Source organism: Lissotriton helveticus, chromosome 3_1 (genome assembly GCF_964261635.1).
Source record: "Lissotriton helveticus chromosome 3_1, aLisHel1.1, whole genome shotgun sequence".
Taxonomy (NCBI): Eukaryota; Metazoa; Chordata; class Amphibia; order Caudata; family Salamandridae; genus Lissotriton; species Lissotriton helveticus.
In genome coordinates, this window is record NC_136061.1 from 842655819 (window position 1) to 842680652 (window position 24834).

The following is a 24834-nucleotide window of genomic DNA, read 5'->3' on the forward strand; positions in this document are numbered from 1 at the left end:
CTGATACCGAAGATTTTTTTAAATGGGAATGCGTATTTAAAATGTATATAGAACTGCTGTGGTAGGGCAGTGTTTTGCAAATTGCCTCGTTACTGCTTCGAGGCTCAGGTGAGAGGCCTTCTCCCTTCCCTGGGCCTTAAAGCACTGGTGTAAACTGTAAGGTCCAGGTGTGGAGGGGCCCCCCTTCCCTGGGCTTTCTAGCCATTTTGTAGTGCTTCGATGCTCACGGCAAGTGAGCCCCAGGCATGTCAAGATGGTCTATTGGTTCACTTAGACATTTTTTGCCTGTCTTTAGGTCTGATGTCTAGAACCCTTGGGGCATGCCCCTACTTCTTTAATATATTTAGTTCTCCTACCTTTTCATTTTAAACACGCCTCGCAGGACGGCAGAAATAGCCAAAGCCTATAGATAAGGCTTAGCTGTTCGGGGCCGGGCGGTCAGAGATGGAAAAGGACTCTGTCTTTTCCTTCTTGCCCAGAGAGGACAAGGTTGGTGTCCACTTCTGCTCTCCCTCTGGCAGCTTCCCACCCCTTCTTACTCTTTCTCCGTCTTTTTCTGTCTTGCTCCTCCGTACTTACTGAAATCCGTAACTTCAAGAAATGGGTATTACTCCCTCTTTTATCTCTTTTCCTTTATTTGTTCCTCCGTGAAATGAATCCAGAAAGTAAAACACTTTTGCTGGAAATGTATTTTTTGGACATTTTTCTATTCTAAAGTGTAGTCTCAGGACAGAGAGAAATAAATAAATGGTTCAAAATGTGAAACATAACCAAATAAAGCAAGACACAGTGGGTCGCAAAATGGCCAGATTGATTTTATTCAAATTCAAACACTTTAGCGCCACTTTACAGAGTTTGCCAGTGAAGCGCTACTTTTATTTTCTCATCTTTCTTCGAACAACATTGTTTTCTCGGGTAGAGAAGTGCACCATTCCTGAATGTACTGAAATACCTGCTTGATGGGTGGATTGGAAAACAAAATGTGTACAGCGGCTCAATGTTCACAGATGTGGTCTTTTTAAACTATACTGCTTACATTTTGTAAGGATATAAATAATAGGCATTGAAAATGGTTCTTTCTGGGACTTGTAGTCATGTCCTTAACTTTTCAGGCATAAGCACTCACTGATTTCTGAATAATACGTGCAAAAGTGTTAAGGTAACTAACTATGTTGTTCCTTTTTACATTTAACATGTGTTACTTAATCTTGCTTTCCCTTGAGTGTTTGCTTTTTCCAGAATATTGTTACTTGTTAGGTCTCGCCTAACGAAAGCAGAGCATGCAAGTACCTTTTTGAATCGATTCTGCGGAGCACTCGCATGCACGCGTCTGCAAGGACAAACATGGCTGCTCTCGCCATCTGTCCATAGCAGACAGCATGCGCATGTCCGTCGGTCTGTGGACAGCCCGACGCCATCTTGCGATGCTTTCGTTGTCATAGCAACGAAAAAGCGATCGCTTTCACTGCCGCTTGCTAACCTCTGATGTCTTATGTAATTATAGGCTACAGATGTCCGTGCTTTCAAAGAAAATTCGCTAAGCACATGGAGAGGATTTTCTTGTGGGTTTATCTAGCCCCCTTGTAAGAAAGTCATTTATGAAACGCAGATCACGCTGCCCTCAAACCTGCATTTCACGCCCCCTTAGACGTGTTGCAAAAATTGAAGACACTGATGAGTACTTGTTTAATTGCTTATTTTCGTTGGTAATGCCTTCTACAGCTACTCGCGGGAGAAAGTGCAAGGGAAGTCGGCGAAGCCACAGATGCGGTTTAACCGCTCATTTTCTTCATCATTCGATGCATGTTTTTCCCCCAGTCTTAGAACTACCACTGAGGGGCGCTACTGTTCATTTTTTTTATTTTTATTTTTCTACTTTGCGTGGCTTTTAGAGTTGGGCAAATGGAGTCCGCCATGGTTACATGCCAGATTAGCTGCCTTTGTACGTGGCTACGAATTATTTTTCAGGCCCGTTCCTGCTTGTTGCATACAAGTGCGTTAAATAAGGAATCGCGTCGGGCTGACGGTACTTTGTGCGCATTAAAGTGCACAAACATTTCATTGTACGAATTTGCCTAGGAAAGCTTGATTGGAACCGATGTTTAAGAAAGAAATACCTGTGAATTTCTTTTAGGTACGTCACTATTGTATCGGTATACATTTCACTTGCTTTACTTGTGTAATATTGTGTGCGCCTATATGTTTTATCATCATTATGACAGGCCAGAAGAGTCCTGCATATCTTTACTAGTATCAGGGTTATTCGGATTAGGCGGCAATAGAGAACCACATTTTGCTGCAGATTTATCTAAATTATGTGTTAAGTGAAAGCAAATTATGCATCCCAGATTACATTGACATTCAAACTGGAGCCATGTTACTCCAGTACTTAACAAACTATATTGTTTTAGACTGCAGGCTCGTTTTAACTTAAAGGCGCTCAGTTTGCATTTTATAGCCAGGTCCTGAAATACAAGAAAAAGATTTCTCAATTCCTATTAAGTGCTCAGTTATAAGCAAACCTGTGTAACCAAACGAAATAGATAGAAACAAAAGCGCGGGGCAGCCATTTGTTGACTTTTGTTACAATTGCAGCTCCCCCGCTTTAGCTGTAAACATGTTAAGCTAAAGCCGGGTGCCACTATTGCTTTCCGCCGGTAAAGCCTCTGCAATGATGGTTATAGTCAAAATCAAACCAAGAGCAAAGCAGTGGGAGGTCGTTTGCAAAGGTTGCCTGCTTACCTTTCTGTTACTTACTGATGAATATAAGTGCTAACCTGGTGGAAATGAGGCAAAACATTTGCTCAGATACTGTTAAAGCGCATACAAGTTAGGACAAAATAAGGTAATAATATCAAAATGTTGCGCATTCTGCCACATAATTTGACTTTTCTAGCCACATAATTTAGACAGCATGACCGTATAATTTAGTCGTTCTGCATCTTCTAATTCCAGCAGGCAGCCCTGATGCAGGGCGACAGCATTACCCGTGGCAAGCAAGACTCAAGCTGTTTTCCAAAGGCAAAGCTGTGCATGGCCTCATGTCACGTGTAACATCTTCAGCCAATCTTGGCTTTTTTTGGTTGCTGACCGCAACTTCAGTCTGGGACTTGTAGTTGCACTTTTAAAGCAGTAAATATCGGTTAAAAACTCTACATACAAACTGCTGCTGGCTAAAACGGCGGTAAAGGCTGGAGGCCTCACACACAGCATGCAATAGCTTGACAGCTATGCAACTTACTCTGCCCCAGCCCTAATTCCAGAGCCCAGTCCACCAGTCCTCTCTCACCTGTATTGTGATGCATCTCACAGGTGCAGCACCAGGTGTACAAGGAACGGTACATGAATCGTAAATTACAATGTTTGCAGTGCTCCTTCAGTGCTGGTCAGACACACAATTTCTTTTGCAGAGGGTGCCCAGAAGGCTGTTTGCCGCCGACTAGTGCCTGTAACTCCATAACTCTGCAGTCTGTGGGAATTCCTGTACAAATGGGAACCCTGAGATGACTGTACTGGAGTGCGAAAGGGGCGAATAATGAGAGAGAGAGAGAGGGGAAACTGCTAGTAAACTGAATCAGACGCAATCGGATTTCTCAGCGTGACTTACAGGTGCTGGTCATTTTCCTTCCAGCCTTTTAGCTACCACGGCTCTGCTTTCCCGTAGATACTGTTTATCACATGAAAAGAGCAGAGATAATGCCAGGCTTTTGTTCTTGTGCACATATATGTATGATTTGTGCGGAGATATGTACATGAAAGCAGAAAGCAAAAGTGCAGAGCTGAACAATAGTTTACCACCAGCGCAAAATATATTATTTATAGCCAATGGCTCTCTGTATGTTGGGGAGTTGTACTTTGTAGGGTTTGAGGCTGGTGTTTCACTAAGGGCGTGGTAGCTACTGACAGAGCAGGGAACAGTCCAGGAAGTAGATCAATGTAGTGCTGTGCATTTTCGGAATGGAAGGGTAGGCACAATACGTACGTTGTTTATGCAAGGGCGCACTTCAATTTACCATGGCTACCGCACGCTGTTGTTCCCTTTTGCACGGCGTACGGGTTGGCTCTGCATATAAACTGGAGGTTGGTTCAACCTGGTTTATTGCCCCTCACAGCATTTGCTCCACCGGCCAAGAACAAGGACTCAAGCAGTTTGCTCTTTGCAACTTAAACAAGCATTAGAAATGCAATAGGTCTCGGCTTTTATTAAGTTAAAGCCATTTGCTTTGCGATACAATACCATTAGCAAAGCAAATGGCTTTAACTTAATCAAAGGCGAGACTTATTGCATTTTCAATGCTTGTTTTTTCAGGCAGCATATTACTCTTGTCTAGTGCATAATTTCATTTGAGTCACAACCAGGTGTTTATAGCGGGGCACAATTGGGTGGTAGCTGAAGACAGTGCGAGTTTCTCTTTGTGGGGCAGTATGGTGTTCAGTGGGGGAGAGGATGTGACACTATGGCCAGAGCTGCTGAATTTGTAACTGGGGAACCAGGTTCATTCTAGACAACTCTCCTGAGGGAGCCCATTCCTGTACTAGACCTTAGAAGGCCCCGCATGACCTGAGAAGCCCTGGTGTCTTAGCACCAGCAGGTGGATCTTAGCAGTGGCAAGTGTGGGTTAACCTTGAAGATCTGTCCACCACAACCCATACTGAAGTTCACCTCCAGTCTTGCGCGGACGCCTACGAAGCAGCACACCCTAAAGCGACTATGACTCTGTCACTGAGGTCACAGGATCCTTGAGCAGGGAGGCTGTAGGGCGGTGAGACTGGTACAATTGTACCGGGCGCTTACTTCAGGTGGGGCGTCATGTTTGCAAGTATATTATGTTTTTACAAGCACTCAATGCCTCCTCCTGGCCTCCAGCATTTTTCAGCAACTATAAAAGTGGCATTATAGCTCTGGTGACTAATATTTTTCCTAGATAGAGATGGAGTTTTGTCAAGTGGAAGTTTTGACTTGTGGATAGGTAGCACAGAGGGTTAATGTGCTCGCTGCAAAGAACACATACTATGCAGAACACCAAGTGCACATAATATAAATAGGTCAGTGGGTTACTGCTTTTGTCAGAGAGAGCCTTTTGTTTCTTGCAGTTTATAAGTCAAAATCTTAACATAGAACAGTGAGTTAACAACTGTCATCTTAGAGCTGGATGCAAACTGCAAGGTATAAATTAGAGCATTATGTTTTTCTCCCCAGTCTGTGATTATCCTAATGTTGCAAAAAGTATTCTTTTAGATAGAAATCAATTCTGGTTATTAAGGAGCCCGTCTGCCAGCCCGTCTGCCAGCCCGTCTGCGCCCGTCCGCGCCAGGACGCTGCCAGGTGACAGGAAACCCTGCCCTGTTGCTTAAAACATTATGTCGTCTCTGATTTACTCGAGGGAGGAGTTGTTCAAGGTAAAGACCTCCATGTATAGTTCGAGCTGTGAAGGCAGGACGTCTTTAGTGAATGAAGATTTGCCTAGCTGCAGTCCCTATTGTAAATGGAGAACAGGCCAAGCACATATAAGCTGCAGGCGCTTCAGATAGCTTGTGCGTTTGTTGATCTTGAATGCATTTGAACTGTATATTTGCCCTCAATACCTGTGATTTCGTGACACCATCTTTTAACCTTCGAAATTTTTAATACTGTTCTTACGTTATTTGGGAGCTCTTTTATGTTCACAATTTATGTTTTGTTATGCATCAGTGTAGAAAGGGTCTCTCTGGTCCACCTCGGCTCTTTAATAGTCGTTTGAGTGGAGAGAGGTAACCCCCTCCGAGGCTACCGAACTCAGGCGTCATTTTGGGCTGTTAGCGCTCTAGCGCCAGGCCACCTTCACCTATAAAAATCCCACAACTACAAGCGCGCAGTGGAGCTGCAGGCGCTTCAGATAGCTTGTGCGTTTGTTGTTCTTGAATGCATTTGAACTGTATATTTGCCCTCAATACCTGTGATTTCGTGACACCATCTTTTAACCTTCACATTTTTAATACTGTTCTTACGTTATTTGGGAGCTCTTTTATGTTCACAATTTATGTTTGGTGGGCATCAGGGTAGAAAGGGTCTCACCGGTCCACCGCGGCTCTTTAATAGCCATTTGAGTGGAGAGAGGTAACCCCCTCCGAGGCTACCGAACTCAGGCGCCATTTTGGGCTCTTAGTGCTCTAGCGCCAGGCCGTCTTCACCTATAAAAATCCCACAATCACAAGCATGCAGCGGACACGCGCAGCTGGCGCGCCAAAGGCAAGCCCGCCTGCGCCCGTCCACGCCAGGACGCTGCCAGGTGACAGGAAACCATGCCCTGTTGCTTAAAACATTATGTCGTCTCTGATTTACTGGAGGGAGGAGTTGTTCAAGGTAAGGACCTCCATGTATAGTTCGAGCTGTGAAGGCAGGACGTCTTTAGTGAATGAAGATTTGCCTAGCTGCTGTCCCTATTGTAAATGGAGAACATGCCAAGCACATATAAGCTTAGGCCCCATGAGTAATCCACTGACTTGTCCGCAACCAGCTCGGGAGCCCAAACTTGCTAAAGCCCAGATTATAAAAACCTGTGACACTACCACTGTCAACTGTTTATATATTAATGGCAGGTCCATTTCTAAGCATGCCTCAGAAATTTGGGACCTGTTAAACGTTCATAAGCCTGACATATGTTTATTCACCGAAACCTGGCTTCAGCCGCACTCTGCACCTTCCCTAACAATTGCATTTCCCTCAGAATACCCGGTGGTAAGGCTGGATAGAGTAGGGAAGAGAGGAGGAGGACTGGCAATAGCCACTCGCTCCACCCTGAAGGTAAACATTTTGGATACCATTTCCTCTTCCAATCTGGAGTTGCTGATTTTCTCTCTGGAATTTGCAGGTGGTCAGAAGGTTACAGGGGCCGTAGTCTATCACCCGCCAGGTGAAAATAATCAGATTTTTTGCACTACACTTTTGGAAATTCTTGCCCCCTATGTCTTATATGCTGAAAACTTCTTCATGGTGGGGGACTTTAACTTCCATTTTGATAGCATCACAAACCGTGACACTGGAGAACTTTTGGCATCTTTGGACATGCTTGATCTATCACCTAAGATTAGTGAACCAACTCATATAGCAGGTCATATCTTGAACAACATCTTTACTAATATGTCAACCCTAACAACTGCCCCTCCTCAGGCAGTAAGCTGGTCTGATCATATGATGTTAAGCTTCTCTTTTTATACCCGTGGAAGTCAAGCGCAGGTCCAAGGACGCAAAGTCACCCGCAGACAATGGAGGAAAATAATACCTTCCACATTCAGGCCAGTCTTCTCCCCCCCCATCCTTTAAGGAGTACAATGATGTAAACAAAGCTATAACTACACTTAAAACAGAGATGAGGAGGGCTTTTGGTATAATTGCCCCCATAAAAACCACAACTATATATATAAGACCCACCCCGGCATCTTGGTACTCTGATATAGTTTGAAATCAGAGAAAGCGGCATGTAGAGTCAAAGAACGCAAATGGAGGAAGACTAAATCAAATGAAGACAGACTAGCTTATCGGACATCACACAGGGCCTATCTTAAGAACTGTAATACAGCCAGGCGCTCACATCTAGCCACCCGGATAGATGAAGCTAAAGGTTCCTCTAAAGAACTCTTGAAAGTTCTTAAGGAATTCACCTCCCCCAGTGTTAGCAAACCTACATGTCCCCCTTCGCAAGAGTTTTGCGAGGAGCTTGCCTTGTATTTCACCAGCAAAATAGACAACATCTATAACTCCTTCACCTTAAATCTGGAGCACATGGCAGAAACCCTGGCTCCAGATAAGCCTATACACCAAAAACTGGAGCACTTTGCCCCTATAACGATGGACCAAGTGCTCTCATCTTTAAAACATAGCAAGTCTGGCTCGCCGGCTGACGTTGCTCCTCCCCATATTATGTCTGACCTAGGATTGGAACTGGCTAACCCAAACAAGGACATTTGTAATCTATCCCTATCCTCTGCCTCGTTGAAATGGAAAAAGGCATATATCAAGCCCTTGCCTAAAAAACCTTCGGCTGACCATGGGGATCTTCAAAACTATAGGCCCATTTATCTTTTGCCTTTATGCTAAAAAATCATGGAGTCTATGGTGAATCATCAACTTTCAGACTATCTGGAACAGCATAACTTTCTTGACCCCTCACAGTCGGGCTTCCGTGCTGGCTTCAGCACGGAGTCTGCACTAACTGAGGTGTCAGATACAATCAGGCTGTCGTTGGATGAAGGGACCCCCCTATGCTGGTCCTTTTGGATCTATCGGCAGCCTTTGACACCATCTCTCACAGGATCCTATTAGAGAAACTGCGGGAGATTGGTGTCATGGGGAAGGCGTTGGACTGGATACAGAGCTTTGAAAGACCTCAATGTGTACAACTGGACACTTTTGTGTCCAGGACCACAATTGTGGATAAGGGAGTTCCCCAGGGCTCTGTATTAAGTCCCACACTGTTCAACATACACGTGTCGTCTTTGGCCTCCGTTATTAAATCATGCGGGTTTCATACCATCTCTTACGCCGACGACACGCAGATCGTTGTTCCGATGGAGAAGGACCCAGGAGGGACTAGGGACAGATTTAAGTTATGCATGACAAAAATTGCAGCATGGATGAAACAAAACTTTGTGCAATTGAACTCAAATAAAACCAAGATCCTACTGTTCGGGAAAGCCGTGCAGATATGGACTAAGGATTGGTGGCCAGAGGAACTGGGAGAAGCTCCTTGCCCTAAAAACTGGGTAAAAAATCTGGGTGTGCTAATTGACTCCAAACTATCAATGGAGGAGCATGTGAAAATTCTAGCTGGTAAATGTTTTGGACTAATCCGCATGCTAAAGAAGATTTTCCCCTGGATCCCGCTCTCTTCCAGAAAAGTTCTGTTACAGGCACTTCTAGTCAGCAGGCTTAACTATGGAAATGTCCTGCTGGTAGGGATGAGGGAAGATTTATTTTCAAAACGGCAAGTCGTACAAAATACGGCGGCTCGCCTAGCTCTCAATAAACCTATACGCACCCCTTCTGCCCCCTTATTGAATGAGCTGCACTGGTTACCAATGAGGAAAATAACAGTTTTTAAGCTCCTTTGTCTGGTCTTTAAAGCTCTGGTCGGCCTAGGACCTGGATATCTAGGGAGAAAACTAATTTGGTACACCCCAACCCATCAGTTAAGATCTAGTGGCCATAAGCTTCTCCAAATCCCTAGAATCAAAAAGGTTAGGATGGGGGGGACGTGCTTTCTCTCATGTTGCCCCCAGGTACTGGAATGCACTACCAGAAGATCTCCGCATTTGTCCCACATTCACAACCTTTAAGAAGAAACTAAAAGCATGGCTATTTTTAGTGTAATGACTCTGTACAGCGTTGTCAGCATCCCGGGCGCCGAGAGATCCCTCTGTGGATGATTCATGTGCCATATACAAATAATAATAATAATAATAATAATAATGAGGAGAACCCTCAACCATGGTGTTACATTCTAAATTCATAGTTATTGTTTCTCCCGACCAATCACTATTAAACTATACTTCCTACTAGGTTGGTTGTCATGTGACTCCTACACCTTATAGTCCTTTGCCTTATGTAACATTTCCTATACAGTGATTAACATACCTATGATCAATTGTCTCTGTGTAATGTGTGTGATGTAAAGTGCTCAGACACCCTACACTGGTATCTGTGGCAATGTAAATCAAATGAAATGCATCTGAACGAGAGTGTGGTTATGGAGACTTGAGAGGCACTGCTAAAGGGTGTTAGTGAGGGAATCTGTAGCGGAAAGTGTTGGGGGGCGCCAACAAACATTGTCACACAGTGCATCACCAGCGCTACAGCCGGCCAGTACCACTTCCTACAGTTTTAATATCAAATCAAAAACATTGATTTGAAAACCCCTTGAATCTACAGCATGCCTTCACTTTAAACACACCCAGATACTAGACCTTCCCTAATGAATCAATACCAGGGAGATACTCAACAAGAATAATCTAGAATGTTGGAGTTACTCTCTCTTCATTGTTTGATTGTAATAGTTCCTTTTATCTGCTTTTTATAAGAAATGTATATTTGCTTACCTGTTTCCCATCCTCTCATCCCCTCAAACCTTGTTAGGAAAAGTGAATCATTCTTTACTCTAAATCCAAAAGCACTGGTTCTTGGTTCTCAGTTGCCTTTTGTGTTCTGGTCAGTGATTTACATAGCTTTCAAAGTAAAATGAAAAATACATGTACCTGAACTCAAATTCATCTTGCTATATATTCCCTTTTGCATAATTTTTCCCAGTGATGCCATTCAATTTATTTTCTACAATGCTGTGGTATTTTTATCATGCGCTCATCTGGACACAATCAGTTAACTTGGAGTCGAAAATATTCATCCTTGTGAGACTTGCACCTAGCTTTTCCATCCAATGTGACAAATGTAATCCGTTTTAAAATATATGGACTTATTTAATTTACATATTTATCTTTTTGTCCATTTTACTGATGTCCACATTAGGTCTCTTCAGTGACGCCAAATAAGATCAATAGTCCTGCGATGTCACTTTCCGTGATGTCAATCCTTGTGATGTTACATGCAAATTAGAGGGGCTTCACATCCTCCCTTTCGCCTGGGGCCCCAGAAGTCCTAGGACTGGCCCTGACGTTACCACTTGACACCTTTCTGATAGTGCCTCTTTTCCTAGAAAGTGTGAAAATTCTGCATCGACTCTTGCATTTGTAGGCCAATCCACGGGTGCAATTAACAACAATCAGACTAATGCGAGGTGGCCTAATTGCTACAAGTGGGATTGTAAGCGTGAGAACAAGAAGGTGCTATTCACTACATATTTGCGTGAAAGCCGCTCTCCGGCAGCGAGAAACAATGAAGTCGAATAAACAGCTCCCTCTTTTTAATATCCTATTTTGAGTAATGCCTTGTTGAAAACGTAGGGATGCCAATAGCTTTCTAGTTGGAGGTACCTTCACCTCGACATCTTTTGTCCCTGAAAGATTCTGGACAATGACCAGAGCAGGGGTATGTGTTTGAGGGTTGAAGGGTTTCTTCTTGAAAAATACTGCGGTCCTTTTCAGGCCCATTGCCATTACCAATCTTTATTTCATTGCTACCTAACCAGGGGCGCAAGGTAGAGGGCTCCGGCCCCGATACGTGGGTACCATTTAGGGTCCCCATACAGACTAAATATGGCAAAGGTGGGCAAACTGATACATTTGCAGGGATAGTCGAGCCAAGAGTCTGGCTCGAATCTAAGAACCCATGCACTAGCCGACCCTGAAAATGTTTGCTATTTAAAAATCACGCAACCAATCACGTAAAATATGATAAAGTCGCTTAAAATTTCGATAATGTGTATTTCTATAACCAGCGCAACTTTGACATTAATACGCCACATTATAGCACTGCACTGAGGACTACTTACTAAAAGTAGTGTTTTTTAAACATAAACGATTAGTGCACTCAGGTAAGATAATTGTCATGTAAATCCTGCATGTGGCCCAGATTGTTATAGAGCTACATTATAGTCTATTAAATGAAGCACAAAAGGTTTTTATACAAATGGTATTCCAAACTTGCATATTTGAAAGTGCTTTCATACACAGTAATGAACAAAAAATTGTTTTGGTGAAATAAAATATTAGCCCAAGATCACACATTTAAATATGGTAACCACAATTTATCCAGGCTTTCTGGTTTCACTGTGTACAAATCAACCAGGAAATGACTATCTTTTGTTTTTGCTTACTTTAAAGTTTTGTTTTTATGTCTATGTGCATTTTTTATATAATGCAAACTTCACCCAAACGCCAAATTGTAACACTTTAAATTAGCCCCAGTTACATTGCACAAAGTCTCATTAATTGCTGAATGGCGGTGGTAATAAACCTGCCCAGAATCATAGGATTCTGTGCCAACGACGAACTCGAACCTGGTTCCCCAGTTCCAAAGTCAGCAGCACTGGGCCTAACTCCACATCCTGGGAAAAGAGGTGGGGGGAGGGGGGGGCAGGCAGACGTCACTTGGAAATTCAGCTTGTTATGGGCTTGAGGTTCCAACAGGACATCAAGCTGAGCCAGGATTCATACTCGAGCCTGGCAGGAACTTTCAGTGACTCACCAACCTCTAATCTGTGGATATCAGAGAGATATAGCAGTCTTTAAAGACCCCTCTTTACATTCTGCAGGTGGGCCCCATCATTTTTAGGTCTTGCTTGAGACAGCACATGCGCTGTTGCATGCAAGACATGTTATTAGTTTACAGTGACTTAGAGCCTGCCCATTGCTTACCATTAGTTTGCTTCATTGTCTCTCTCATTTACTTGCTTCTCTTTGGTCAACATGTGCTGGCTTTACTCCCTCTTCTTGTGTATGGCCCTTCTGTGGAGCATGCCTCAAGTAACTTGTGTTTTTGCACTGCTCATGCTCTCTGAGCTACTTTTTTCCTTTTGCTAGGTCTCACCTAGGCAGCACATGCGCTGTCTTTTGAGACATGCTGTATCTGGTTTATGGGCATTTTGCACACCCATCGCTTGTGATTAGTTCCTTAATGTGCTTGTGAGAAATCCTTCCTTTTCATTGGTCAAAAGCTTACATTTATCCCTCCTTTTGATCTTTTGGTCATGCCCTGGAGACTGCCCTGTTACATGCATTAATTCACGGTGAGCCCTATACGTTACTGTTACGCACTACTTTTTCTTTTGCCTCGGCTTAAAATGTTAATTGCCTGCTCCAAGCCCGCCCACCCGTTTTTCAGACACTGTGGTCTGCTTTTCATTCATCCTGTGTCCGTGTTGTGTTGCCTTTAGCCCCTCCCTCCCCATGCCGTTCAAGTTGTAAATTCCCCGCTCCCCTCAATTTGTCCATTTTTTATTTTTTGGTGGCTTGCACACTTATAATGGCCACTCGGGGTGCCTCTTCTCGCTTCAGTGTGCATCTCTTGCCCCCCGCCTCCCAGCCTCAGAGTGCGCATGGACCAGACCAATTGCATTTCCAATGCTTGTTAGTGAAGTCTGAGCAATCCTCAGTAATGGAAGACCAATGCTAAACAAGCATTTGCAACGCAATAGTTCTCGCATTACTGAAAGTTTGAGCTATTGGCGCTGCAAATAATAATGCTACACCAAAAGCTCAAACTTTCAGTAATGCAAGACCTATTGCTTTGCAAATGCTTGTTGAAGCATTCCATAAGAGTGCATTTGTTTGTAGGTCTTGTCCCTTATGTGCTTCTCTTGTTCCCCCAGTCTCTCTTACCAATGTGGTTATGTCCCCCACCCCAACGTGTGCCCTTGTTCTGCGCTCTCAGCTGGGTGCCAGTGCCCCGTGCTCATTTTGCCTTTTCCTGCCCATGTGCTTCCATTCCTCAGAGCCCCTACATTGCTCTTGTTTGTTCCCAGCACACTTGGTTATTGGACGGTCTCCAAGTGGTAATTGCATTATTGTTCTGGAACAACGAACCAGAACCGTGACCCCGTGTTGCTAGGCAGCCATCTGCTGTTTTATCACCAGACTTATAATTAAATGCCACCGTATACATAGGTTTTATAATTATTTCACTGGTGATGTGCTTTGGTGTTTAGGCAACGGAGATCTCGGAAAGCATGTATGTGCTGTCTGCATGGTAATTTGAGCATCTTCACAAACGTAGCTGATCGCTAAATACAAATGTTTTAACAGAAGGACTAATATAAAGACTTCTAGGCACATCTTTTGTCAAAAGATGGAGTTATTGCTAGTGTTGGGAAAAACCATATGCAGCCGTTCACTTTTAGAATGGGGCAGCTATACAATCAGCTGCAGTTTGAAATTAGCTTCCCTTTCCGGTCCTGGCAGTTTTGACCAAAACTAGAACTTCTGTAACTTCCTCATTGTGGGTAAATATATCACAAACATCACGTGGTGTACCTCATATAGTTTAGTAGTATAATACTTAAGTTCTATCTAAACAGTTTTGGAAATGTTATTATCGTTTATGACACCATAGAAGCTGTAATAGCCTGAACAGGTACCCCCCCCCCCCCCCACCCTCAATACAGTTTTTTAGATATAGCATTGTTCACTTTAGCCAATAGTTAAGCATTTGGGTTCTTCGTCACATGTTTTTTTGAGATCCCGGAGTCTTCTTGCCCGGTCTTTCGAATCATATCAGTTATAAAATAGTTTCTTTGTTTTCCTGCCAGTAACATTCCTCATAGCTTTTTCTACATTTCTCAGAAAAAGAAATAATGCGTGGTAATCTTAAAGTGCGACTTATGTTTGAGAAAACTGCTCCCCTTGTAGTGCTATTTGCTTGTAATGTCTCACAGTCACTCTTATTTCTGACAACTGTGTACTCCTAATCATAACTCTTGTGGAATGGTAGAAGTTGGGGTTCGACACACAGGTCTGACTAGCATCACGGCTTGCCTCTTCAGCTCCTTTTGACAAATCAGAGTCCTTTTGTACAGGACTGCCTTCCTCAAGCTACATCATGCTCATGATATAATCTTGATGCACCTTCTTATTGAGTATGATGACTAACCCCCACCTAAAAAGCTGACAGACAATTTTGACTCTTCGCTATTAGCATGTAGGGACTTCACTTCAAAACCTAAACTTATTGACACAAACTTTATGAACGTTGTACTGTCACCAGCAGTTTTCATTAGGCCCCAAGATTACCAATTAAAGGCTGCACATCTATAAAGATATAGTCGATGTGGCATCGTACCATATGGTTTTCGAATTTTAAAAAAATATATTGTTTGACACCAGCAATTTTCCTTTAAGGATTTAACATCACTCTGTGCCTTAGATAGAAACCATTTAGCTGGCACACAGAACTACGTTGTCTGTTGGCCTTGCTAACACTATGGAGTTGAACCCTGTCTTCAACAGATGTGTAGAGGAGCGAGGATTGCAAGAGGGTGGTGCAAATGACTTTTAATGAAAGTGAATGACACTTCTAGTGTTGTATGTTGGGAAAAATGAGGAAAGTGTGCTAAAACTAATTAACACAGGAAATGTGTCTGTGAAGGGAGAGACCTGTTTAACATATCTTAAGTCAAATGTGGTAGTTGTGATATGAGTTCTGCTTGATATCATTCAAGGATTTGATTAAGAGATGTCACTGCAAAGTATGATCCAGGCACCACTTTGTGTGGTATCATGTTAAAAATTTCTAATTCACCAATATTTATGACGGAGCACAGAGATGGGAGTTAAAACAGTTCATTTATAGGGGAGAGGAGTTGGCCTAACTGCTATGGCGGTCGACCTCGAATCTTGGGAACTGGGTTCAAGTCTCGGCAATGACGCTGAACATCCTGTGATTCTGGGCAAATAACTTGATCTCCCTGTGTCTAACAAAAATGAATACAAATAAATGTGTCCTCATGTAACGCAACTGGTGAGCTGTAAAGCGCTCCGATGCCCGATTCGGGTCAGGTTTGCGCTATATAAAACTGTAAAATAAAAAATATAAATATATAATAAAAACAAAATATTCAGTGCAATTATTTTTTCATCTTTTTCCATTTGGTACTTCCAGTTGGTTTAGGTTATAATGATATGTTTGTACGTATTTTGTGCTTTCTATTGTTTTTAATACATGGAATAAACCACTGATGTCAGTTGGGGTTATCTCTATAAATATTTTTTTTAAAAGACAAGCAATGAAATGGATAACTTAACTTTAAGTGGAAGCTGAACCACTTAAACTTGATGTGAGGCTAAAGTGCTTTCTTTTTTTATTTCTTCCCAGATGCAAAAGCCAGTGTGATGTATGAATATGGGATTTCTTTAGCTCAAACCTAGCAAAAAGGCAAGGGATGTCGGGACAGGGTGAAACTATAAAGTCAGCGAGTGATAGGAGAAGAAGGTTGGTTTTTGGATGGATAATACATTCTGATGTTGTTTCCATTAAAGAGATGTGTCTTAAACGCGTTCCTAAATTGGAGCAGTGTTGGGGTGGTCTAGATGGATATATGGATATTGTTCTAGATCAGTGTTTCCCAAACTTTGGTCCGCGGACCCCCAGGGGTCCTTGACACATTCCCAGGGGGTCCGCAGGCAGCAGTTTTAAAAACACTTCAAAGTTCCTTGCAGAATTAGCAGTTTTCGAGCAATAATAAAAGTGTCAAGATAACACCAGTGATTAATGTACCTGCTGGAGAGAGAGGAGAGTTTTGTCCAGTGGCAGCTTTAACTTATCTAATGTAGCACAGAGGGTTAATATGCCTACTGCAAAGAACATGTACCATGCATTTAATTTCTTTTAAATTTCATGTGCATAAGTCAGTCGGTTTCTTACTGCTTTTGTCAGTAACTTATTTTTCTTCCCAGATTGTCGTATCCTGGTGCATAATAAGGTCTTCATTTACTATTCTTTAAAAGCTAATACAATTCAATATGTAATGATAACTGTTGTAGACTGCACCATTGTTTCCCAAAAACTTTTGGGGGAGAGCATTCCAAAGACCCCTTTGTAGTGGCCAGGCTCACTCATTGCACTTGGTATGCACCGTATGGGGACTGGTCTGAAAACATTTTCTAGGGCTGCTTTTGGTTTCCAGGCTGGCCCTGGCTGGAGCAGGAGCCTTGTACTACAAAAGAAAACCAGCCATGTAAAAGTTTATCACTGGGATGCAGCACTAATCTTCCCATTAAATTATTTTGTTTTTTTGCAAATGCTTTCAATATAAAATGTTAAGAGGGATATTTACAACAGAAGTGGAGGAGCGTGTCGTTAGCTTCCTTGGCTTAATGACACAGTCCACCACTTCGGAAACGTAGGGCTGCACCATATTTACAAGAATATGGTGCAGTCCTGCGTTTCCCCCTGCGCTGGCCCTACACTTAGCAGGGTAGCACCAATGCAGGCACCCTTGCACCATAGTGCAAGTGTGACTGCGTGCAGGGGAAGATTGTTTATGTACAGGAAGATCCTCCTTCCTGAACGTAAAAAACCCAAGGCGTTTTGCTTTTTCCATGTTTCCTGCATAAGGCAGCACACATGGAAAAAGCAAAATCGAGGAGAAATAAAGCATTTCTCCTCGTTTCGTCTAGTTAAGTCCAGGTGTTTCCTGGTTTTAATTTTGGCGCAGCCTCCTATTTACCCTGCCCTTGTAAATAGGAGGCATCGTTAAAAAATCAATGGGTGTTGCAGTGGAACGCCCATCGCAACACCCACTGCCCACGTCTTTCACGTTAAGTATTGCATGAAAGGGGGTATTATTTGCAAAGCAGAGTTAAGCCACAGTAAGTGGCTCAACGCTGCCTTGTACATAAGGCGAAGCCCATATCGCCACAGGAACATCACAAAAAGTGACGTTCCCATGGGGATAGGGGCTTGTAAATATGCCCCAAAAATTGTTAGTAATTCTAGTTTTTCTTTTGTGTACACCTGTGTTTATTTTGTTCGAATTACTGTTTTAATGTTTGAAATTTAAATCCTACAAATTTCTTGGGGGTCCCCGGCTTCCGGTGGTGACTCAATGGGGCTCCACAGGAGTGAAAAGTTTGGGAACCACTGTTCTAGATCCTTGGTGCACAGATGGGAAAAGGCCTGCTGTCTTGTGTTTTTTCTTTTTATATATATATATATATACTTTGCCTGCAGTATGATGATGTCCTAGCTGCAGGTGTGCCAAGAACCGCCAGAGAGGGTGAGCTTGTCTGCTAAACAAGTAGGGGAGCTGGTTGTGATGTCTTTGTAAATGACGCAGCCGGTTTTGAAGGTGATGTCGGCAAGCACGGGGAGTCCATTCAGTTCCATTAGGATGGGGCGACTTGTATTGTTGCTTTTTATTAGGGCTCGTCCCTTTTCTATTTCGCAGAAATAGAACAGGGGGAGTCCTTATGTCGCTGATCCACTTCTTTCCCCAAAGACTCTCTTCAGGCAGGCAGCTGATTGGCTCTCAAGGAGGATTCCCAACAGTTCACGAGCTTGTGGACGAGCTTGCCTGATCCTTCCCCCTGCCAGCAACATTTGGCACATCAAAGGCTTCGCTGCCCCGCCCCCTGCTTCACGGCCATGCCTCCCTTCTACTTCCCCAGCTAAAGGCTTCCGCTGCCCCGCCCCCCGCCGTCACTTATTCACGGCCGCAGGCCGTGCCTCCCTTCTTCCCTGGCTCTGCTCCCCCCCCCCGCCCCCCAGTGCTTGTTTTGCTTTTTGCCGTGGGACGATTTCTTCAGGCATGCACATTTCTGCCCTGCTTTTCTGTCCGGTTTGCTTCAAAACCACGTTTTAAACAAAACAATATCTACTGCTTAGCGTTTTCCATCGCTTTCCAAGCAGCAGCCCAGCAGGCAGCCCACCCCCCTCCCTTAACGGACAGAAAATGAAATGTATTTTAGTTTTACCAACAGTTGTTATTTATTCTGTGAAACATCGAGTAAGTATCATTGCTGCTGGCCCTGTAAGCAGAACGGCCTTCCCATCTGTTCCTCTCTCCCTGCCCCGCCCCCTGCTTCACGGCCATCTGTCTCTCACTAGCCTTCATCTCTTCAGGCTGCTGCTCCCCCGCCCACCCAGCAGTGCCAAGAGCTATGCCCTCGAGCTATTCCCTCCCACTTGCTGGCTCCCCTGCTCCCCCACCCGACTTAAAGGAAACCTCCGGTGGTTCATGAATGGCGACGTCAGTGCAGGTTTCACAACGGCTTTGAAACCGCACGGTTGTTACATCTTCACCAGCTACTTTTCAGTGGCAGTTTGTGTGGTCTTCTATTAAAATCCCAAGTTTGCCTTTCTGAGCGTTCGATCCATTCTAGAACATTGCTGTTTGAAGAATAGTGCACGCTGGTGTAAATGGAGATAATGTCTCAATAAACCAACCGGGACTGCCCAGCATTATAAAGGGGTACGACACTGTTGAGATTTCGTGTGGCAAGACGTAGAATCTCATAAAAACGAATATTCTTCTGAGTGTAGAATTAATCACTAGAGCCGAGCCGTGCCGCTGGCATCGGCTATAAGAGTTCGGACCCCACCCCCCTCCCCCCATGGAAAGCTCAGCCCTCAACCCTTAAGAGGTTGTTACATCCAGTACCTTTAAATTGGAGCTAATAGTAACAAATGCATGTTTTTCATCGCTTAGAAGAGGCAACACTCTGTGTTTAGCGCTATGTAAATAACACACCATTGTTTACCCATTGCAACAGCTTGCTCCTCATTTCCGTCCCGCTAATCTTTCAGCATCATAAACATAGGTGCCACGTGTAATATTTAAGCAGTCGCCCGCATGACTTGCTCACTTTGCCAATGCTTGTTGTCTATTTGGAATTCTGATGGATCGCCTAATAGGTGACTGGTCTTGAGTTTTTTTGCGCATGCCATATGTCAAATTCAATCTAATCGGTGTTAGAGACTTGTCGGTTTTTTATTTTGAGTTTTTGGGTCCAGTGTGCAGGTTTTCACCAGTGTTTATGAAGATGAGCAGTCTCGGGACCCAGGCACAGATCCCGCCCCACTCTCTTCCTCCAAACATCCCCTCTCACAGCTCTTGCCTCATTCGCCACCACTAAAGGCAAGGGGGAAATGTGTCTGTCTGTCTGAAAACACAACACGTGCCGCCCGAAGAAAAACATCGAAATGGCCTCTTAATTGTTCTTTCTCTGTCTAAAAACTTTCAATTTGTATGGGCTGATGTAGCGCCTCCTGCACCCCATGTTGCAGTGCCGCTGTGTGACATACAGATGGATAACAATTGTTCATTCTAGATTTCGGCAATTGTTTGGCACTGTCAATCCCCAGCCCAGTTTAAGCGCTGTCATGGTTTACACTTCTTACAATTATTGGGGAACTGAGGGTGGGCACTTTGATTCCTTGCCTCGTGCACGAGTATCCCCGGAGCCCACCCCCCTCACTGAGATGGTGTGCCTTGCGTCATGTCCCACCACTCTGATAAAACGAGTGGTCAGTTTGGCACAGACCAATGCTTGTTTCTATCCCAGCGGGATGCGAACACCACAGCTGCACCAGCCGGTGTCCAATCCCCAGTGAATGGCTGAAAACACGACCGGAAGTAGACATCCCACGGGTTTAGGGCAGAGATTAGAGTGCACTTCTGTGCTATTTGTACACACTGAAACTGACCCTCCATTACAAATGCTATAGGTGTCACGTTTGCAAAAGTTAACACTATTGGCATTGTAAATGACAAAGTTATTAGTTTCGCTATTTTCAAAACAAAAACATAAATAAAAATGTGTAATTTACAATACTAATACCTCTAACTTTACTAATGCGAGCCCTATTGCATTGCAAATGCTTGTATAGTGCTTATTACCCCTGTAGGGGGCACTGAAGCATTTGTCTCCATAGGTTGAATGCTACAGCATGTAGAGTGTGTTGTTGTTTTGATCTTGCGTGGGGGTGTTTCAGTGTTGTGAGTGATAGTTAAAGCCATTTGCTTTGCTATGCAACACCATTAGCAAAACAAATGGCTTTAACTTAATCAACGGCGAGACCTATTGCATTTTCAATGCTTGTTTTTTGGAGGTACGTATGCCGATGTTAATACCTAAAAAAAAATATATATCACTGTGTACCCTATTTGGTCTCCAGATTTCTCTGCTCTTGTATTTTATCCATTTCTTTTCCTTTTCTGTTACCGAATATGCTCACCACTACTCTTTCCATCCACCATCCTTTCTGCCCTTAACCATTTCTTTGGCTGATTCTGAGCTACCATCTACAGGTTTTATTGTATGACCCCCTGCTTTAGAAGAATAACAAATGACACAAACTACTGCGGCTTGTTCTTGGTTTCCTCTTTGTGGTGGGGTCGGGGAGGGGTGTGTGTGTAATAAAACTCGTCTGTAGAATATATGCAGAGTGATTAAGGAAAAAGTGCAGCGAAGGTTGGTCAGGCCTTTTCGGTTCTGCCACTTACCGAGGCTCCACCTGCGCTGCTCTGAAACATCGTATGCATCCCCTAATCTATTTTCAGTTTCAGAAAAATTAAAACCATGCTCCTTAACCAACTCTTGAAGTTCCACTCCCGGCGCGTGCGCAAAGAAATGCAGCTCTCCAATAAATGTGAATATGAAAGAAATGAGGTTTATACGTGTGCGTAAAATGCTTGCATTTGCCATATGGTCTCTAGAAGGACAGCGTGGCCGTTGTTTTTTGGGGTGGTGGGCGCACCTTTTTATTACTGCAAGTTTACCCTCCCCAGGGCGTGAAACAGAAAGACAGTCCATATGCCAACGAAGCCTGACCAATAATTGACCACAAGGACAGAAGAGCCAATGGAAATGAGAGCCAGGCGGCATGGTTCCGGCTTGGACTCCCCTGAGGTGTTTTAGGGAGGGGGCGGGGCGGGTTGACGGGGGCAGGGGGTAGGGGTTTGGGGGGTTCGGGCTCAGCAGCTGGCGATCCCTTGACTGCTCATTGTGAATCTTGCCTGTGCGCATTGCTAATGGAGCAGATGGGCGTCTGTCGGTGAGCTCATCAGCCCCCCAACGCCCAACAAAGCTAAACACTCTTTCTAGACAATGGCGCTGTACCTCCAAAGGAAAGACAGAATGCATGGATGGGGTAGAGCCCGTCAAAGTTACCCCAATGACAAAGGCAATGAGGCAAATGTACTTTATTGGCCCATTCATGTTTTTGGTTATTCGCGTGACGCAGATGTAACTCAAGTAACCTAAAATCCCAATTTTGTTTGTTTCTTATTACCGGAGATCCCCCACCGTCCATACCTCCCCAGTTTATTTATTTAATTAAAGACATTTTATACATCGCGAACTTTACCCAAAGGTGTCAGAGCGCTTTACAAAAGTACCAGATACACTACATAAGGAGAGGTGTGGCGCCGCGGCCAGGGCGACTGACGCTGGAATCTGGGGACCACGGTTCGATCCCCGGCGGCAGGTCAGCCCAGCACCATGTGACTCTGGGCAATAGCTCGCTTAATCTTCCCGACGGCCCCCCAGCGCCTAGAGACCCTTACCGGTAATTGTGCGCTTTACAAATGTGGACTTTACTTTACTTCAGAATACATGAGTTATGCAAAAGATACAAACAGAAAAACTCTAACTTCACATAAGAATGGTAGTAAGTACAAAAGTGTGCTACAGATACTAGTGGTTAGAGTTACATATATACAAGTTGCAGATTCGCTCGTGGTTACATTTTAATAAAAGTTGAAGCGGTAAGCATTGGACAAAAAAACCCCAAAAATGTACAAAGCCTGATTGTCTCGCCAATGCAGTACCTCCCAGGGCACAAGTCCTAAAAAAAAAAAAAAGAATAATACGATTTGGTAGTAGTGTTCCCAAAAGGGAATAACCGCACATTCACAACAATTGGTAAATAGAAAATAGTTATCGGACAATAATATATCAGGATATAAGTAATCCGAACGGAGTGCTACCAGTGGTCGAAGTGGGGAAAAAAAGTAGGGGAACTGTGGGTGGAGAATCAGGGGCGGGAATAACCGAAGATTGAATCAGTGGGCGGAGTCAGGGGTGTGGCTAGAAATAGCAAAACATGCCAATTTTTAGTACGTTTAGCATTTCACTGACCAGTTACTGCCCGAAAGCAGGGTAAGCGGAATGGGCGGGAAAACGCGCACGGGCAGCCACCCGTCCGAAGTCCACGCGGCAGGAGGGGGGTGAGGGTCAGCTCGCCACGGCGTCCAGAACAAAGAGGGCGCCTGGCCCTCGCCCCCTGAGTCATATAGCCTACCTGCTCCTCCCCCCGGACGAGGAAGTGACATCACAGGGGGACCATCTGGTCCCCCGAACACTAGACCGCTCATGGGTCTGTGCCATCCTATGGCACTAAGGGTGGCCGCCCTCGTAGGTGGCCACCTTTGGTGTCCCGGGGCAGCCAGTCATAGTGCCAATATCGGCCCATACCCCGGACCGTTCCTCCTCCAACTTCCCAAATAACAGACACCACACTCTGATTTGTTGGAGAAAGTTGTTGCAGCTTTATTAGCACATACATTATGCCAACATGTTGGGTTATCTTACGGGTCGATCCAGAGCAGGCGCCTCTCGCGACCCGCCCACCTGATGAGCCATAACCCCCTGGGGTGTTAACCGCGGGGGCGTTGTCAGTTTTGGGGGAAGGTCTAACTCCTCCCCTCGGCGGACCCTATTCCGCCCCTTGCTCTTGCCCCTCCCCCTCCGGGGGGGCAGAGCGTTGTTGGCAACCCCCGGTTGCTCAGGTCTACAACCGCCCGAAGGACTAACGGGGCGCCGTCACTCCTCCAGGATCCATCCCAGCGTGGATCTCCCTGGGGATAATTTGCTCTCGCACCCTTCCGGTGCTCCTGTAGAAGGTACCCCTCTGTACCTTCCTGCATTGGATCGCCCTGTAACTCCGCCATGGCTCTGGGTGCGGCAACCGCCGTCCCAGAGTCCCCCCACATACTAGCTATCTCCTAAATAGAACCCGCCGCTACCAGTACTTCCACTATATCAGGCAGAAAGCTTGCCATCCCTACTTTGGATACCGCCTTCATCAAAGCACCCAGTGCATTTAGTATGTAGCAAATCATGTCTTGTGAAACCAAATCCCCTTTGCTACAAGGTATTCCAATGTATGTCGGGCGACACTATCCACTATATCCTCGTCACCCATAGACCTAGTGACCTACCGCTTGTTCATTTCCAGGACTCCCTCAGCTCAAGCAAGGACCTGTCCTCTCCCTCTGGACAGCAAGGCTATCCAGCAACCAAACTCCCTATCAGTTCAGCCACTCCTCCGGGCTGAGAACTGTAACGGTAATGTCCCTGAACTTCTCAACCAACTGCAAAATGTGCTCTGGAGATGGCCTTCTTCGTGCTCCATCCCCCCAGTCCTTTCCACTCTGGACAGTTGTGCTAATCAGCAACCAATTGTCCCTATCCGGTCAGCCCGACCTAACTGAAGCGTCCGGTAACATTCAATCCATTTCGATCAGGGAAAAGGAGTAAACCTATGAGTAAAGTCCCTGAACCTCCCAAATATGCCTGCAAACTGCATTCTGGGGTTGTCTGAAATGGAACCCTGTCCCCTCCATTTCTGCCCTTAAAGGCAAAATCGCCCAATCCTGAAAATAACTAAGTCACACCCCTTTTCCAGGAAGGCAGATATTATGTTTAGCCCATAACCGGCATATATTCCATAAACCAGGGTTCTGCAAAAGATTTCCATGCTTGACTGCTGAGGTTACATTGCACCCATGAATTTCTTCCAGTTTCCGGCCGCCAAGTTGCTGCCCTTGCCCGCCCTATCCCTGGGCGAACTAAACAGAACCACACTGTTACACCGGTGCGCAGCCGCTACAGCTAATGATGGTTCCCTACTGAACCAGTGAAATAGAGGATGTACATGCCTTTACTCATGGCGCATCACCCATTGACCCATACAGAACTTGCCAAACCCAGGAGCAAGCCTGATCTGGTTATCCCAGGTCCCTGCTGCGCCGCCTTACCCTGCAGAGCTCACTAAATCCGGATCATGACCTAACAGAAATGACCTATCCGAATATAACTCGCAGTGTGTCAGAAGAAGCTAACCCGGCCCCCATACGGCTGAAATGATGCCCTGGGCAGAAGGCCGTTGTCACCCTCATCTGGACTTTGGGCGGGCCCTAGTCGCACTTACCCAAGGACCCGTGGCCCCCTTCCCCTAATGATTACCAAACCAGTCTTCTGTCCGTTTGCCCTTTAGGATCCCCATGCGCTGAGGCCAGTAGTTGCATAAGGTAATTGAGCACCACTGGGGTGACTTGTATGGATGTCCTGGTAATTTGCTCAAACCCCTGCACTTAACACTGCTTCTATTCTCCCTTACCAGAAGTCAGGACATTGTTGTCCTTCCAGGTGGTGCCTGTGTAATTGATCCGATTGTCCTGAACTAGC

General features: G+C 44.8%; 1 protein-coding gene across 3 annotated transcripts in view; it reads left to right on the forward strand.

The window, feature by feature from the left end:
* The window catches only part of ZMYM4 (zinc finger MYM-type containing 4), a 1395070-nt gene that overhangs the window by 105161 nt on the left and 1265075 nt on the right, over positions 1–24834 (forward strand). Inside the window, exon 1 of one of the 3 annotated variants that reach the window (XM_078681130.1) lies at positions 15746–15853. The exons of the other annotated variants lie outside the window; for them this stretch is intronic. The gene's annotated coding sequence lies outside the window, so the exon portion shown is untranslated. Of the gene's footprint in view, positions 1–15745; positions 15854–24834 lie in introns of those variants that run through there. 3 annotated transcript variants of the gene reach the window in all.